The sequence below is a fragment of the Meleagris gallopavo genome, chromosome 2, assembly GCF_000146605.3.
Source record: "Meleagris gallopavo isolate NT-WF06-2002-E0010 breed Aviagen turkey brand Nicholas breeding stock chromosome 2, Turkey_5.1, whole genome shotgun sequence".
Lineage (NCBI taxonomy): Eukaryota > Metazoa > Chordata > Aves > Galliformes > Phasianidae > Meleagris > Meleagris gallopavo.
The window spans coordinates 70,147,734-70,163,044 of record NC_015012.2 but is presented as its reverse complement, the minus strand read 5'-3'; the positions used below and the strand labels follow the sequence as shown (position 1 = coordinate 70,163,044).

The window sequence follows — 15,311 nt, the reverse complement described above, 5'->3', positions numbered from 1 at the left end:
GACAGTACAATGGAAAAATGGCAGGAAAAGAAAAAGGGAGAGGGAGTGAAAAGCTGGGATAAATGAGACTGAGACAATGAAGAAAAGGATGAAACAAATCTGCGACAAGGAAACAATACATATAAGGATGGAAATACTGGATCCTGAAACAGTTGTATTCCAGTAGATCTGACAGTAAGTTTTTTCTCTTCTAATCTTCTCTTTCGATTTAATCTTCCTGTTTCCTACTTTCAATGACTACTTGGACCAGAGGAAAAGTACAGTGATCTTAGGAGAGACTGGTAGTAAGGCAATAGTTCAGCAACCTCAGAAGGGAAAAGGATGATCATAGATGGGCTCTATGTTACATAACCTGTTTTTTTTCATAAACCTCAGAAATTTTCCAAGGTGGCTTTTGTCTTCAGCCAGCACACAGGCCTTTGGGCAGATTCCTTAATGCATTCAGCAGAAAGATAGCCAAAATGTGAAGAAGCAGAAGCTCTCTATCTAATTTTCATAGCATCTCTCTATCTGTACAAAGTCATAGAAGATAGTATTAACTGTAAACAGTGGCACCAAACATTTTTCTGCCTTTAGGATGTTTCTTCATGATTCACTGCCTCCATAGCCGCTCAGATAACCCAAGTCTTGTGTTTTGCCCTTACTATACTTGTCTGATATCTCTTCTTGGCCTTTTGGATAAGATCATATGTAGTACCTGTTCTTATCAGTTTGATTCTATATCAGCGTATCTATGTATTTCTACCTTAAAGATTTTGAAAAGACCTTCTGTGTCTTCCCTTTAACTATTATACTTGGAATTGGAATTGGAATGTAAGCATGTATTTCTTTAGTGGACAAGAGATGAAATGTTTGAAGGTTGGGATGACCCAGATGATCAGCAGAATATGAAGCATGTGTTCCTAATGGATAGTTATGATATTAATGTTCACTCAGGCTGCATCCATTCCAGTAAATTTCCCCAGTGCAGGGAGTGAGGTCTCTCAGTGATCCACTACCTTTCCCCTGAAGTTTTGCATCCTTTCACGCTGCTTCCCTTTCTGTTAACATCTACACTGGTACTCTGCTTCAGGAATATTTTGCCTAGCTTTCAGCTGGATTATGAGATGGAGAGGTGTTGAATAGGATTGCATCCATGTTTTGCAAGAGTTTAACTGAAAACAGTAAAATAAGAAGAAATGCAGAACACAGCACTGTCCTCAAATACATACATCCGTAAATAAATACATTTTGAAGAGAGTCTGTGGCTCTAATTTTCAGATCTTTAACTTACAACTGAAAAGAAGATGACAAGTTTGAAGCAATTTGGAGGAAGGTACATTTCATCTGATACAGCTACATTTTTTTGAAATTGTGAACAAAATTCCCAGAAACTACTTTATATTAATAAAAGTGGCTATTGTTGACTAGTGGAGCATGTGGTGGAATGAGATTGTTGTCAGTGCAAATGGTGGTTACTGGAGTAAAGCTGTCACTGAGATAAAAATGAGGTGGAAAGGCTTCAGTTGGGGAAAAATGACATTGGTTCAATTGGTTCATTTCAGTGGAAGGGTTGGAGCAGTAGTCCCTAGCTGTCAGTACACACTATTCAATAGAGTGTGTTATAAGATACATTTTTTGTTTGTTGAATATTCTGTTAAGGGTATGGATAATAGCATTAAACCTATCCACAAAAAGCCAGTAGAAACATTTAGAAGTCAAACATTGAAAGTTCCTATATTTATTGGCCTTGTTCTGTGCACACAGTTTTTATCCATGTCAGCTCTGCACAGATCTCTCATGGTTTATCGCCCTGAGGTTTTATCCTTTCTGTATTACTAGAGCATTACTTATTGGACAGTGAAAATAGAGTCTGCAAGTGCTTTAGTTTCTTCGGAATTAGAAATACGAGACATTATTGGAAGCCAAGTAATTATTAATAGAGAGATGAAAGGGCATGGCACCTTAAAAGAATCTTATGACACCTTTGAATCTTATTCTGAATCAGAAGATGGTGGTATTTGCCATTCTGTTCTACATAAAATGCATTTCTGAGTAAGATATTTCTAATTAACAGACATAATTGGAAGCAAACACCTGTACCACAGCTTGTTGTTTAGAACTGACTGCAGAATAACACAGATGGTCAGCGGAGGCTGAACTTCTTCTCATTCCCCACTTTGGGAAGATTTGGAGATATTCGCTATGCTCTTCTGTGGAAAATTACAGGAGAAATTAAAGCCCAGGTTTATGAGGGACTTGGTAGGTGCAGGAGTTTTGGTATAGCCCAGGTCCCAGGGCTCAGAGCACTGAGCAGAGCTGGTGGATGCAGTGATGTATCAGAGAATATGGTCTGTGGCAGCAAGATGTTGGGAGTAAGATGATGACTTGCATGGATTAGTAATAGAATACATAAGGTTTAAAATATGTGTAGATGTGGAGTCCACCTAACACTACATGGGCATCACAAATGGTGATTGGAAACAAACAGGCCCTGTGAGATTTACACATTTACAGCCTCATCTTATTGACCTCTTAGTCTACGTTTCCTTGACAGCTTATGTTAATGTTACCTCAAGGGCAAGTCCTCCTCTTATTTACTCCTTTTTTGTCCGTCTTCATATCTGCTTCAGATATCTCAGGCACCATCTGACTGGAGAAAGAAGTGGAAGAATCCAGGGAATGGAAAGTGGCCCCACAGACTGACACAGGGATGCCATAGTGTGACTAGCTCTCCTAATGCATCACTTCCAACCAGCTGCTCTCTGTCTGAGCTCTGTCATCCAGGTGCCTGAAAGTTGAGGATGACTCCTGTATCCGGTGGAGGTAGGGGACAGGCTAAAATACCTGTTTTATGAAGGCTGTAATTTTTTTTTTTTTCTGCTTATATTGGCCTTCAAATAGATTAAAACACTGTGGTATTCAAGGCAGTAAGACACTGACAGACACAAAATCTTTACAATTATTTGTTCAAGAATCAGAAATGTGAAGCCATCCTTATGTTTAGATAGTGCCTAAATGCTTTTCCATGTTCAGGTATCTTTAAAAAAACTCTTCTCAGAGTGATCGCTTACAGCCTTGGGAAATGAGCTGCGGCAGATCTTTCTTGCAGCATTCTCCAGATGCATTATATTCTATAATCCTTCTGCATAAAAGTGACAGTTTTAGTGGAAGGGGGCAAGTGGAAATTGATAGGAGGTAATTACTACCTTGCTAGGTTTCATCTTCTGACTTAAGGACGTTCAAGGGCTGACAGAAACAGTGATTCCAATAAAGAATAGAAGGTATAGAGCACAAGTTTTATCATAGTTGCTTGGAAATATTTTATGTTGAACATTTACTTGCTTGTTTTGATTGAAGGTATTCACTGCAAATTGTAAGTGGTTTTGAAAAAGCTGCTGGGGTTGGTAAGATCAAGACACATAAAAATATTCAATGAATATAAGATTTTCATACCCAAATGCCATTCACAAAGATAACATAGCCACATTACTGCTCCAGGCTATTCACCAGCAGAACTGTTGGTTATGATTGATTTGCTCACAGACAATCTAGCTCTCCAGTAGTACAAACAGAGATCCAAATAGTAAAATGCTGGTCTGTTGAATACAGAAAATTAATTAAATAACTGAAAGGAGAGCTATTTTCTTTTGCAAAATGAAAAGGATAAAGATAAATTGAAAAGCCCAAAACAGAAGTCAGTCAACCTAGCATGATGCTCCTTTTAAATGAGGTCCTAAGGTAGATGCCCACGTGTAGGAGGAGGCTGCTCCCCTTAAAGAGAATCCCAGTGTACAAGCGATGCATAAAAGCTGGAGGAGGGGAGGCTAGGGGTAATTGCAGTGGTGCTAGGAATCTATGGAAAGGTGTAGCTCTTCCCCATCTATGATATAGGGTAGTATACTGGGCTCAGATATTCGTCTCACTCAAAAATGCCGCTGACACCTAGCTAGAACTCTTCCAAGAGTAGGAGAGAAATTCTAGGCTTATACTTGGCATGATTTCCATATACATTTATTTACTTTAGTATAAAACAAAATAAACTGACAAACATCATAGTTCTGATAGATCAGTGTTCCCTAGATAATTTAAAAAAAAGAGTTACAAAGAAAGAAGAATGAGTATAGAATTATCTAGGAGTCTCATCTGTATCATGGCAACATCTCTCCTAGAGAGAGAAGGGATACGTCACAAAATGTGCAAAACATTCCTCTACTTGTCCTATTTCACACTAGCCAACTAGTCATTTGGAGCAGGCATTCACGCTGAAATAGAATCACTCAGTACACTCCACTCAGTATTTCAGGCATAATCAGAGCAGCCCTTAGAACTTGAAAGAACACATGCTTTAGGGCACATGAGGGTGTTTTCATTACCTGTGTTTTTGTGACCCTAACTAAACACACTGTAGTGTGTTTAGAAGTAGAATATATCAATGAAGGATAAAAATGGCTGTGCTGATTGATTTACTGGCTGCAGTTATTTGTATCATTGAGATGTTACCACATCTCCAGATTCTCACTGTTGATCCTCAAGCAAAGGAAACAAAAACTACTCTACACTTCCTTCTCAACTGTATGGGAAGAGACCACTCTGTTTGCTGGCTTGCAAACCCACTTGCAAAGATCTATTGCACAGAAAGAATTTGGAAACTATGTAGTAAAACAAAGTGTTTTTCCAGACGATGTATATTTCCAATCAGAATTGCTGTTTTACAGTCTTTTATCTTAACAGGCAGTCTATGCAATGTAGTTGGGATGCAATTGTTGCATGTGTGCCATAGCACAGGCTAAGATAATGTGAGCAACAAGTGTGGTGAAATAAGAGAACCCACATGCTGACATGTCCTCATAGGTTGGGTAGTTATTTTGAAGTAGTGTTTGGCTTGAAAACACCTCCTGATAATTCTGTCTTACAGGCAAAGATATATCTCTTTTGCTGTTTTTATATTCCAAGGACTGTACAATATGATTAATAAATTTTTCTGAGATACTGACTAGTTCAGAAATAGAAGTGCAATTTTTATACTACCTTCTTTCAGTCCTACTGGTAAGCTCCAGTTAAATTGTTAACACAGTTCTGTGTCATTGCATACTTCTTGTCTTAAACATTTACTGATCAAAACCAAATTATAATTCAAATCTGTTTTCACCAAGATCATGTTTCTCTGTCACTCTCTGAAGCTTTATCTGCACTTCATGCATTTCCATTTTAGGCATAAGTGAAGACCACAGAAATATTACATGACACAGAAAAAGATGTAGAAAATAATTGGATAAAAAATTCTGGTTCAGATCTCATACCTACTATAACTTTCCAGAGGTTTTCTGCATTTTCATCCTGAACTCTTATTTATGTAATAAAACAATTTAATTAAAATAGTTAATATAACTTCACTAAGACAGCCAGAAATAGGGTTGAAAGGATGTCTTATTGCCACAACAGAGACCAAAGTGTAGCATTGCCACTTTCCTCTCTCCACCACAGAATCTGCTGTGATCTAAGCCTCCCCCACCACCTATGTCTCTCTGCACTCCTAAAAAAAGGCATCAGTTCTCCTTCTGTAATCAGAAGCATCCTCTAGCCCTGGCCGACTGCTATTGTGATTAATGTGTGTGTCCACTAAATGGCATACAGGGGAACGTCCCTTCTCCCTCTTCAGTTTTGTTAAAAAAACAGTGATGTGGATTGATTATTCAGTGAGTTCTCATTTTTTACTGTAAAAAGGAGCCATCTACAAGGCCAATTCCCTGAAGTGATAGTAGATGCTTGTTGCAAATGAGACCAAACACTCTCGAGCAGGTAAGGCAATAAAAATACAGGCGTTGTTTTTCTGTCACAGGTGAAGCAAAGAAAGAGGCCACCGTGCTCCGGGGAGAAAGATTAAAGCCATGCCAGCTATTAATGGGGATTAAAATGTATTACAGCACGCATTTCCATCACAAGTTGAAAAACCATCATGTGAAGAAGCATGAAAATATTTTTTAATACTGTAGTTTCCTGTTAATATTGCTGTTTTCAAACTTACATTCATTAGATGTATTATTATTAGCCATAAGGTGCTTTATGGATGATAATTTAATTCCTTTTTTTGTCTTTACAGTTGCTTTGATGTTTTCACAGACCTGCAGATGTGCTGCACATTAAAGTCCCAAACTCAGGGCAGCCCAGAATTAATTAGGAAAACAGATTGAAAAGCACTGATACTGTTTTAACTGTATTCATATACTTTTCCTCACTAATGCTAATTGCAGGAGTTTTGACAATGTTAAGAGACTTTACATCTGGTTATGGACGGTTGGAGACACACTGTTGTCTGTTCTGGGATTAGGTGGAAACACACATGGCCTTTGGCAGCCTGGACGCTCACAGGGGTGCAAGGCTTCTGTCTTTGTCTCTCTTGAGTGGTATCCCTGCTGTCACTGCACCTTTGCTGCTCTGTTTGGCTGCTACTTATTTGAGGCCACAGGTTCTTTGCTGATAGATACAAAGGTTTTAAAAATAGGTGTATGACCTTAATGCAGGTACACAGGCAGTTTGGTTGATCTCCCAGAAACGAATGTAAAAGTCAGCTGAAATTCAGTAATGCGTAATCTAAATAATTACAGATATACTTGAGATTACCCTGTAAAGGTTTTCTGTGCACGCTGCACAGAACTGTACAGCACATTGAAACTCATGTAAAAACTGCCTGTACCTTTTAACCACAGGTTCTCCAGCTGGGAAATATACATTCCAGATTGAGTGTGCATAAATCATTTGTAAGTGGTTATTACATTGTCATCCCTGTCTGCACCGACTGTCTTTTTCTCTGAAAATGCTTCCAGTGTTTTGACGCCTGCTTGCTAGCGCATTGCATATATTCTGTGCCAGCTAGGGTTGTAGGATTTGCAATTGCATGTTTCTCCACAAAAATTGCAAATGTGAAATTTTGTTGTTCCAAAAGCACAAATATAGACATAATGCAAAAATTTATGTAGTTTCTCAATTGTTCTGCAAACAAAGAAACAAAATCCCCACAAAGAAATAACTTTTTTTTTTTTTTCTTTAAATTGTTATACTGCGTTATTCAGCTGCTGGTTGCAGTGTGTGGTTCTTTCATGGAGGCAAACTATTGTGCAGAAACTCACATTCTCTAGTGATAAACAGCTGGAGACCACAAGCATTCTTGGGAGAAATACTTAATCCCATTTCATGCCCATTTGCTGTTTAAATTTCGCTTTGCAGACTCAAAAACCCCACAGAGCAGGTATTTTCAGAATTAACTCTCCTTTCAGGGAGTTTCATGTAATAATACTTAAGTAGGCTTTTCCAGGCTGAATTGGCTGTTTCAATTTTATGTCTGGCTTCAGCATCCACACGACCGTCTCTCCAGCCTGAAAAGCTCAATTTCCCCACCAGTCATGATCCCTTTGTAACCTGTTCCTGCAGCAGAGCTCAGCAGTCTTTGGCAGCCAACTGGATTTTCCCTCTCTGCCAGTTACTACTCTTTGCAAAATCTTTAAACCAGATCTCTTCCCAGGAGTCAGAATTAAGACAGAGATTTCTTTTCAAATTTAATCCCAAATGACAAAGCTAATGAATCTGCCCAGCATATTCTGTAAGATATCTACTACCTAATTAGTTACGTGGCTTCTGTGTCTTACCTGCTCCCAGACGACCCCAGAAACTTGTTGCTTCTCCTACCTATTTTCCTGAAATTCCTGAAGCTGCTTCCAGCACTTTTACTCTTGAGGGCATCAGCTTTTGCGTTACTACAGATTGACCGCAGCCCATTTGCTACTGAAGAAAGAAAATCTTTCAGAAGCAGGAAACTTGCTCCACTTGCACAGTACCAAGTACCACTTGATTTTATACTCTGATACCAGACTGTAGATGTAGAAAGAGCAGTACTACCTACAGGAATGCATCACAACCTTACTTTTTTTTTTTTTTTTTTTTTTTTGCCACTGCAGTGTGAAATTATTAATGTAATGAAAAGGAAACCATTATATTTTCCAAAGAGATGTTTACAATAATCACAATCAGTCATGAGGTAATCAAGAACAAATGTGCATTTCTAAGGTGCTTTAAGCTGAGATCTGCTAAAGTGGTCAGAACTGAGGATCCATTCCTCTCAAGAACCTCTAGTGAAGGTCATCACTAGATCAATGATCACATCAATATATATATATATATATTATCCGGTCCCGTAACTCTTTATTTTCTTTCCTGTTCTACATGCAGAAACCATGAATACTATCCTACCTTTGCTTTCCCAAAACCCTCATAGCAGGCTGTGTCTATAGCCTGAGGATTAAGACATTTTTTTGGAAGTAAATTAGTGCTACAAATGTTCAGTTGCTCAGACTTCAGTGCACCTGTATCTTGGGACTCCTGCTGGTGATGCTGTCACATAAAAGGATGCCGCCACCTGTTCTGTCAGCTATCTTGCACCGAGCATATGTCTGACTTCTTTTGTAATGACTTTAAGCAAGACAGAAACCATTTGGTCTACATGATTACCAGGTGAGTGCTGTAATTCAAATTCACCTCACTGAAAAACTGTATTGAACAAGTATTTTAGAATGCTAAGTCGTTCACATTGAACCTTGGACAAAATTTGGCATGTAATCATTGGTTAAATATGATTAGGGATAGATGGATCTCCTTCATACTAATTAATGAGTAACCAAATTCTTATTAAAAAGGTGCGTTTTATTAAAAGCACATTTACTTAAATGTTTAGAAGATGTAGTGTTATTCTGGATCTGATCCAACGACAGAAAAAATTGCTCTGACTGTACAGTAATTAGACCAGAGCAACAGTGGCTTTTTAGAGATCATGTATGGCATGAATATCCAAAACAAAATGTACTGTCACACAGAGAATACCTTATGATTTTATTTTTTCTGCTTCAGGTTATGTCTGATTTTCAGTGTATTACACGTATTCTCAATATATTAGACAATCTGTAATGAGAAACAAACAAAAAAAAGTTCAAGTAAGTGAAATGAAGCTTGAAAAAGGTATTTCAAAAGCAAGCAGAGAGCTCCATCTGCTGCTGGCTGCAGCACCATGATGTACCTCAGTGGTATTTCTCTGCTCGATGGCTCCCATTGCTTTACAGAGAATGTGAAGGTGTCTTTGTTAATTAAGAATGGGAATATCATATGGAAAAAGATAATTTTTTTCTTTCAGTCTTTTTATTTTCCTTCTTCCTCCAGTTCTGGTTTTTAAATTGGCATCTTGAGAACATTTTCAGCACTTGCATAATATTCTTGCATATTCAGATGCACATTTGTACAAGGAAAGATTTCCTACTTCGTCCTGTGACATAAAACCAAAAACTACCTCGGGCTTCTCCATCTCTTCAGTGTATTTCTGTATTTTTTGTGAATGGATGTCTTCTGTAAAACACAGAGCAGACAGCTAAATCATACAAATTTCGGTGCTCTTTATTCACCAATATAACTTTTCTTTGTCTTTTGACTTCCCAGTAGCTTGCTTGATAGGGACATATTGAGATCAATGCTGTATTGTGAAGGTTTGTCAGGTACAGTACTATTCTGAGAATACACTGTGTCTCTGAAAGTGTGCTTTTATCTTTCTCATTCTAAAAAGCACTTCACTGCTCCAAAACACACCTTAGAAATACGTAAAACTTACATACAATGAAACAAATTGCAGATCATGCTACGCTACATACACACCTGTATGCATAGGAAAGGGGTGATCTTCTGAAATTTAGAAACGTGTTGATGATAAAGTGTAGATATGATCAAAAAGATGGAAAAAACAAGAAGAATATATTCATGAAGTCTTTTCAGAGTTGGATTTAACTCTAAGTACTAACTTGAAGTGGAATTTGTTCTTAGGTACTTCTTTATTTATCAGCCATGCTATTCGTTATTCTTACTGCAATGAGTCTTCTTTGTGTAGGTCTCTCAGTATGGCTCATGCATGGTGTAGAGTGAATAAGTCAGTACTGAAGTTTCTAGCTTCATTTCCAACCTGGCTCCCACATGATCCCAAGGACTGGCTGCCTCTTAGCAGCTGAGTCACATCAAACTATTTCTGGAAGGAGTCCTTACTTTTGTTTTGATCCAAAATGAGTTTCATTGAGCTACTCTGAGGGCTTTGTCCACCAGTGTTGTAACTGGGGATGCCAAAGAGAGACACTTCTAAAAGACTCTCCTGTTGAGAGACAAAAGGCTAGCCCAGAAAGTCTACTAAAGCAGAACTAAACTTTCTGCTTTAAAAATCGGCATACAAAAGTTGGGCTTTTAAAATCTTCACTTTGTATAATACATCACAGGGAACATGTTAAACTGTATGTCAATCCCCAGTAGTCTTTTGCATTAAGTTTTGTTGGTACTCAACTTGATGTAACACGTGGGAATGTAAGTCTTGCTACACTAGGACACCTAACTCTAGCAACAAATTTGTCTCCAAGCTCAGGCAGCTCAGCGTGCCTTAAAGCTCAGTGCAAACATTTTGAACAGGGGATCTTCTTTTCTTTCATCTTAAGGAGAGCAAGATCTTGTATGTCTCTATATACTCCTGACATTGAGCACTGGATTATGACAGATCCCGAGGACAAGTATATTTCATTATCAGAGATATTTACTTGCTTTTCTTGATGCTTCATATATTGCTTGTACTGGCAGTGGGATAGAATCTATTAAATAAAAATTATGGATCTAGAATATGCAACAATGCCAACATTGTTAGCTGTCTGCCTCTCTACTGGCATCCACTGATTGTAAAAGAATGAAAAACAGTATTTGAATGAAGTTTATGACTAAATGTAGGCAATTCTATCAGGATGGTAAAAATATGTGACTTTGCATAGCAATGTTCTGTACAGCTGATTTAAAAAAACAACAAAACACAAAAACAACAACCAGAAGGCAATGACTACAGTTGCAAAAAAATAAAAAAATAAACAACCTATATTAGGGAGAAAACTGATTCCAGTTGGCAGTGGAATCATGTAGGAAAAGGAACAACAGTTTGAACAGAGTGTGAGAGACAGAAGGTGGCTGTTGAGTTTGCCTGCCCTTGGCACTGAACTACAGGCTGCGTATTCTCTCATTTCCCATCCTCCCACTTTTAATCTTCTCAGTTCTCCACCTCATTCTTAAGGGATGAACCTTGCCCTCCCCAGGAAGAAGGGAAGGGTGTAGGGTCAGCAATAGGCAGCAGAGAAGGAAATGGTTTCCTGTGGACAGGTGGAGGCATGTGGCTGAGCTGGTGTGCTCAGTGGAATTGGGAGAAGAGGGGAACAACTGCCACTTGGCCAAGGCAGCTACCAGAGCAGTCACAGCTTTGCAGAAGGAACATAGCATGGCTCTGTAGCCAACACCCAGAAGTTGCATTCTCTACCGCCCATCCCAGCTCCTGCTCCTTCCTGGGCCACCCCAGTACAGGGTGAGGATGCTTGATGGAAGAGGTCTGCAGACCATCAGTTTCATGCTTCTGTTTTGAATGGTCTATTTGGTAGAACTGCTTTTAATTCATCATGATAGTGGCATCTATTGAGATCTTAAAAAAAAAAAAAAGTAAGTAGTTTACTGCTGTGTAGGGTAAGGGCTGATACTGAGATTGTTGTGAAGATGGCTGAGATGGACATCAGTGTCTACGAAACAGACAGTTTTCAACCAGAACCACTCTCATTTTCTGTTACCTGTCATTTCCCATAGGATCTTGTTAGGTCACTCCAGTCCAGCTCCTGTGCTGGACTTGGACATTTCCAACTGCACAAACACTGCTTCTGGTGGGTGCCAAATTTTGTGTCTGGCCTGAGAAGCCTGATTGTCTGAGTCATGCTTACCTCTGACAGCTCCGAGTTCAGTGTTCATTGTGTCTAGTGGTTAAATGAGGTCTTACAATTAGTACCCTTTAACTTTCTATTAATATATCCTCATTACCTGCAGTTGATCTCTGTAGTCTATTGGCAGAGTGACTATTGGCAAGAGCCAGCAAAGGACCTTCCAGTGTTCTGACAAAAAAAATCATGGGTACAACCCTTGCATGACTGTGTGCTAGTTAACTCTACCAAAAAGAATGGTAAACTCACTTCCTGAGGCTTCCAGGATGGCAAGGTTCAGAACCCTCAATGCTAGAGAGAGCTTGGGTATCTCACTGCGTCAAGCTGTGTACATCCTTATACTGTAACCTGCTGACCCTAAAACCAAAGTGGCAGGCTGAGAATCCTACCACTGTCATTACAGTATCTCTTTCTGAGACAGCATTTTTGCCTTGGCAGCAATAAGGTGCCCTCATTAAGAAAACATAATATAGGAAAATCTTGCAAAATTACATATAAAAAATGAAAAATTCTGAATACATATTCTTCATATTTTTTTCTATTATTAGAAGAATTGTATGGTTTTTTTTTCTGCCATCCCTAATTGCTTTCTATTGATTATTTTAATTCTGAAAGGAATGTTGCATACAAATCCATACTTTTTTCCTTTTCCCCTCCACTGTAATTCATGTCAGCTTACATTTTATATGAATGACACACAAGCATAATGATATACCCTCTAGTAAAATGCACACACAAAGCTTTCCAGCATGAGACAGAATCATTTATTAATTCTGTATCTAAACAGTGATTCTATCCTATAGGCTTCATTAAGGTCCATGACAGCTTTAGGAAGAAAAAAAACCTTTCAACTTTGTGTGACACAAAATATTGTACAGTTACAAAATTTATACTAAGGTTAAAGGAGAAGATTCAGTAAGAGAGAGTGTTCTGGATCTCAAGTTTGTCATAAAAACAGAATAATGTGACTGCAGTCATGAGTCAACTTGCGACTTGGATGGCTGGAATGTCACTCCCTGCCACTTGTACATCCTTTTCCAATCCTTTTCCCAGTGAAGGACAGTAAGAATAATTAAAAATTAATTAATAATTAACTAATAATGAGTTCCTTCCTACTTGGGATATTCTATGATTAATAATTTGAAATGTATTATTGAACTGAGGTAATGTTAAATGTTATTTTTCCCATGAAAAGTTAAAATGTAAAACACTTACATTTGCTGTCTGCCTTTTGAAATTGGGGAATGATTTCTGCAGACTTCTTCATGAAAAGACAATATTTATTTTTGGAACTCTTATGGGTGTAAAGTGTTATTAGTACTATGGTAATTCACATGTACATAATAATAAACTGAGGAATCTTTTCTGATATGGGAGAAACAAAAGCACCAATATTAGTAATCTTGTAGATTATGGCAGTATGAAGGGTACACATATCCATAGAGTTTTATGTAACATTCAGGGAATGCTTTATGTTTTGTTGGCTTGTTGTTTTGTCACAATTGTAAAGAATTTCAGGGAAAAAAAACCCCACAACCACAGATGTGGTTTGTTAAACACACATTTTAATTGACAATCCATTTTTGCATGGCAGCTTCTTTTTTTGTTTGGCACTTATGTTTCTTATTCTAGACACCGTGTAGGATCTTCACTACTGCCCTGCATAGTCTTGGGCCACTGTCTTTGCCTTCTTATGCTTCCTTCATACACCGTTCATCTGCTTTGGCATCTCATGTCTAAGGGAAGCCAGCCCTATTTTTAATCTCAGCAATATTCAATTTTGCCCCAATGTTTTTCAGTGCTTTTCAGCACTTTAACCTTCTTGTAAATTCCTCATTTATGGGTCAGCAAGTTTTTGATGTCCTGAAAGAAGAACTTTATTTATAAGGATACGGTTGTTTTCTACAAATTGGTTTCAAGGTTGAACAGACAGGACCAGCTTTGCTGCCTTTGAGATCTGTTTCATTTGACCACCCGCAGACACTTCGCAGTGCTTCAGGTGCCCTACAGTATTCTGTCAGCCTCCAGTTGCCACTCTGGAAGACTGCACATATCCTCAGGGTCCTGACACATAAGGATGTCTCAGATAACCTCATGCCTTTTGAATGGCACCAGATGTCTAATTTTCTGCAGCTGAATAAAGCCTTAAATGTCTTCACTTTCCTTTGGGGCTGAAACTGCTAATGAAAATGAAACGTTACTGCCCTTTATCAGTCTCCTTTGAGTTGCAGGATGGCCTTAGCAGCAATCCTCTTCACCAAAGAGAGCTGTTGCAGAGGTCTGCCCTCTGGTCCTGCAGCTGCAAGTTATGAAGGACCCACCAAATGTTACCTGAGCTCCCATTAACGCAGCTCCCAGGGTCACAGAATCACAGAATAGTAGGAGTTGGAAAGGATCTCTGGAGATCATCTAGTCACCACAGGTCTCTTCAGCATGTCCTGTGAGGAAGTTATTTTTACAACAGCTAGGGACTTTTATTTCTGTATCCCTCCAGAACAAATAAGTTAGCCTACATTTGTTTTGAAGTTGAGTGCATCTTCTGTGTGCAGCATCTTCCCTGCATGGACTATAATCACCCAGTTTTTTAAGGTACCTAATTGCTTTCATATTCACGATGACAGAGCTTTCTGATTAAGTATATTTATTTATAACAAAGTGATTTTTGACCATATCAGGCTCTGACATCGTTTTCAAATAGTATTTTAAAGTATTTTTCCCTTGTCTTTTCTAGAAAATTTTAATCAAGATACCTATTTTGACTTACCTACTGCCCAAGAGTCATTTGTTGATTGACCTGTTTCATCTCTGATGAAAGATTACAATCTGCTTTGTAAAATTCCTGCATGTTTCTGCCAGTGCAGGTCCACAAACAAATCAAGTAGGTTTTAGTTTCTTGTTGCCACTGTTGCTTAAAAGAACCCAGATCTGATTTCGAACCAGTACATGGATCAAAGTGGTAAAAAATGAATATTGAATTTAACAGAATATTCACTTTATTTCAGCAATAGAAAGCATCGTGTTTTTTACTTCACATTGTCTTCTATTTCCCTCGTGACTATTAAGATTTACTGGAAAAAGACAGTATTTATGGGATCAAACAGGCATTAGCATCAAGATAATGAACATTCCAGATACAGGTAGTCAGTTCATGGAGGACAATTTTAAGAAAATGCATATTTCAAATTTCTGTATTCTGTTGAGCTGATAAAAGCAGTATCAGTGTACCTCTCCATTAGATATCAAGTAATTCACTTCTTCAAACTATCCTTGACAATCACATCTGGACATCTGCAAGCAGATCCTACTATAACACGTATGGTTAGGGAAATGCTTGAGGTGTGCTTAAGCATGAGCTCATGCAAGGGCATGAGCATAACATTGTGAAAATACTTCAAATAATAAATTGAGAGAATTACATAATTTACTCTTCTTTATACCCAGAAGACCTGAAGCTTCCTACAATCTGCTTGTAGATATCCTGAGCACACCATACTTCTTAGCTGTTAAAAAATCCGATAA

The 15,311-nt window shown here is 38.3% G+C and overlaps 1 pseudogene; it reads left to right on the top strand.

The window, feature by feature from the left end:
- Window positions 1–658: 658 nt before the first annotated feature.
- LOC116216388 lies at window positions 659–770 on the top strand (annotated as a pseudogene).
- Window positions 771–15,311: the final 14,541 nt, after the last annotated feature.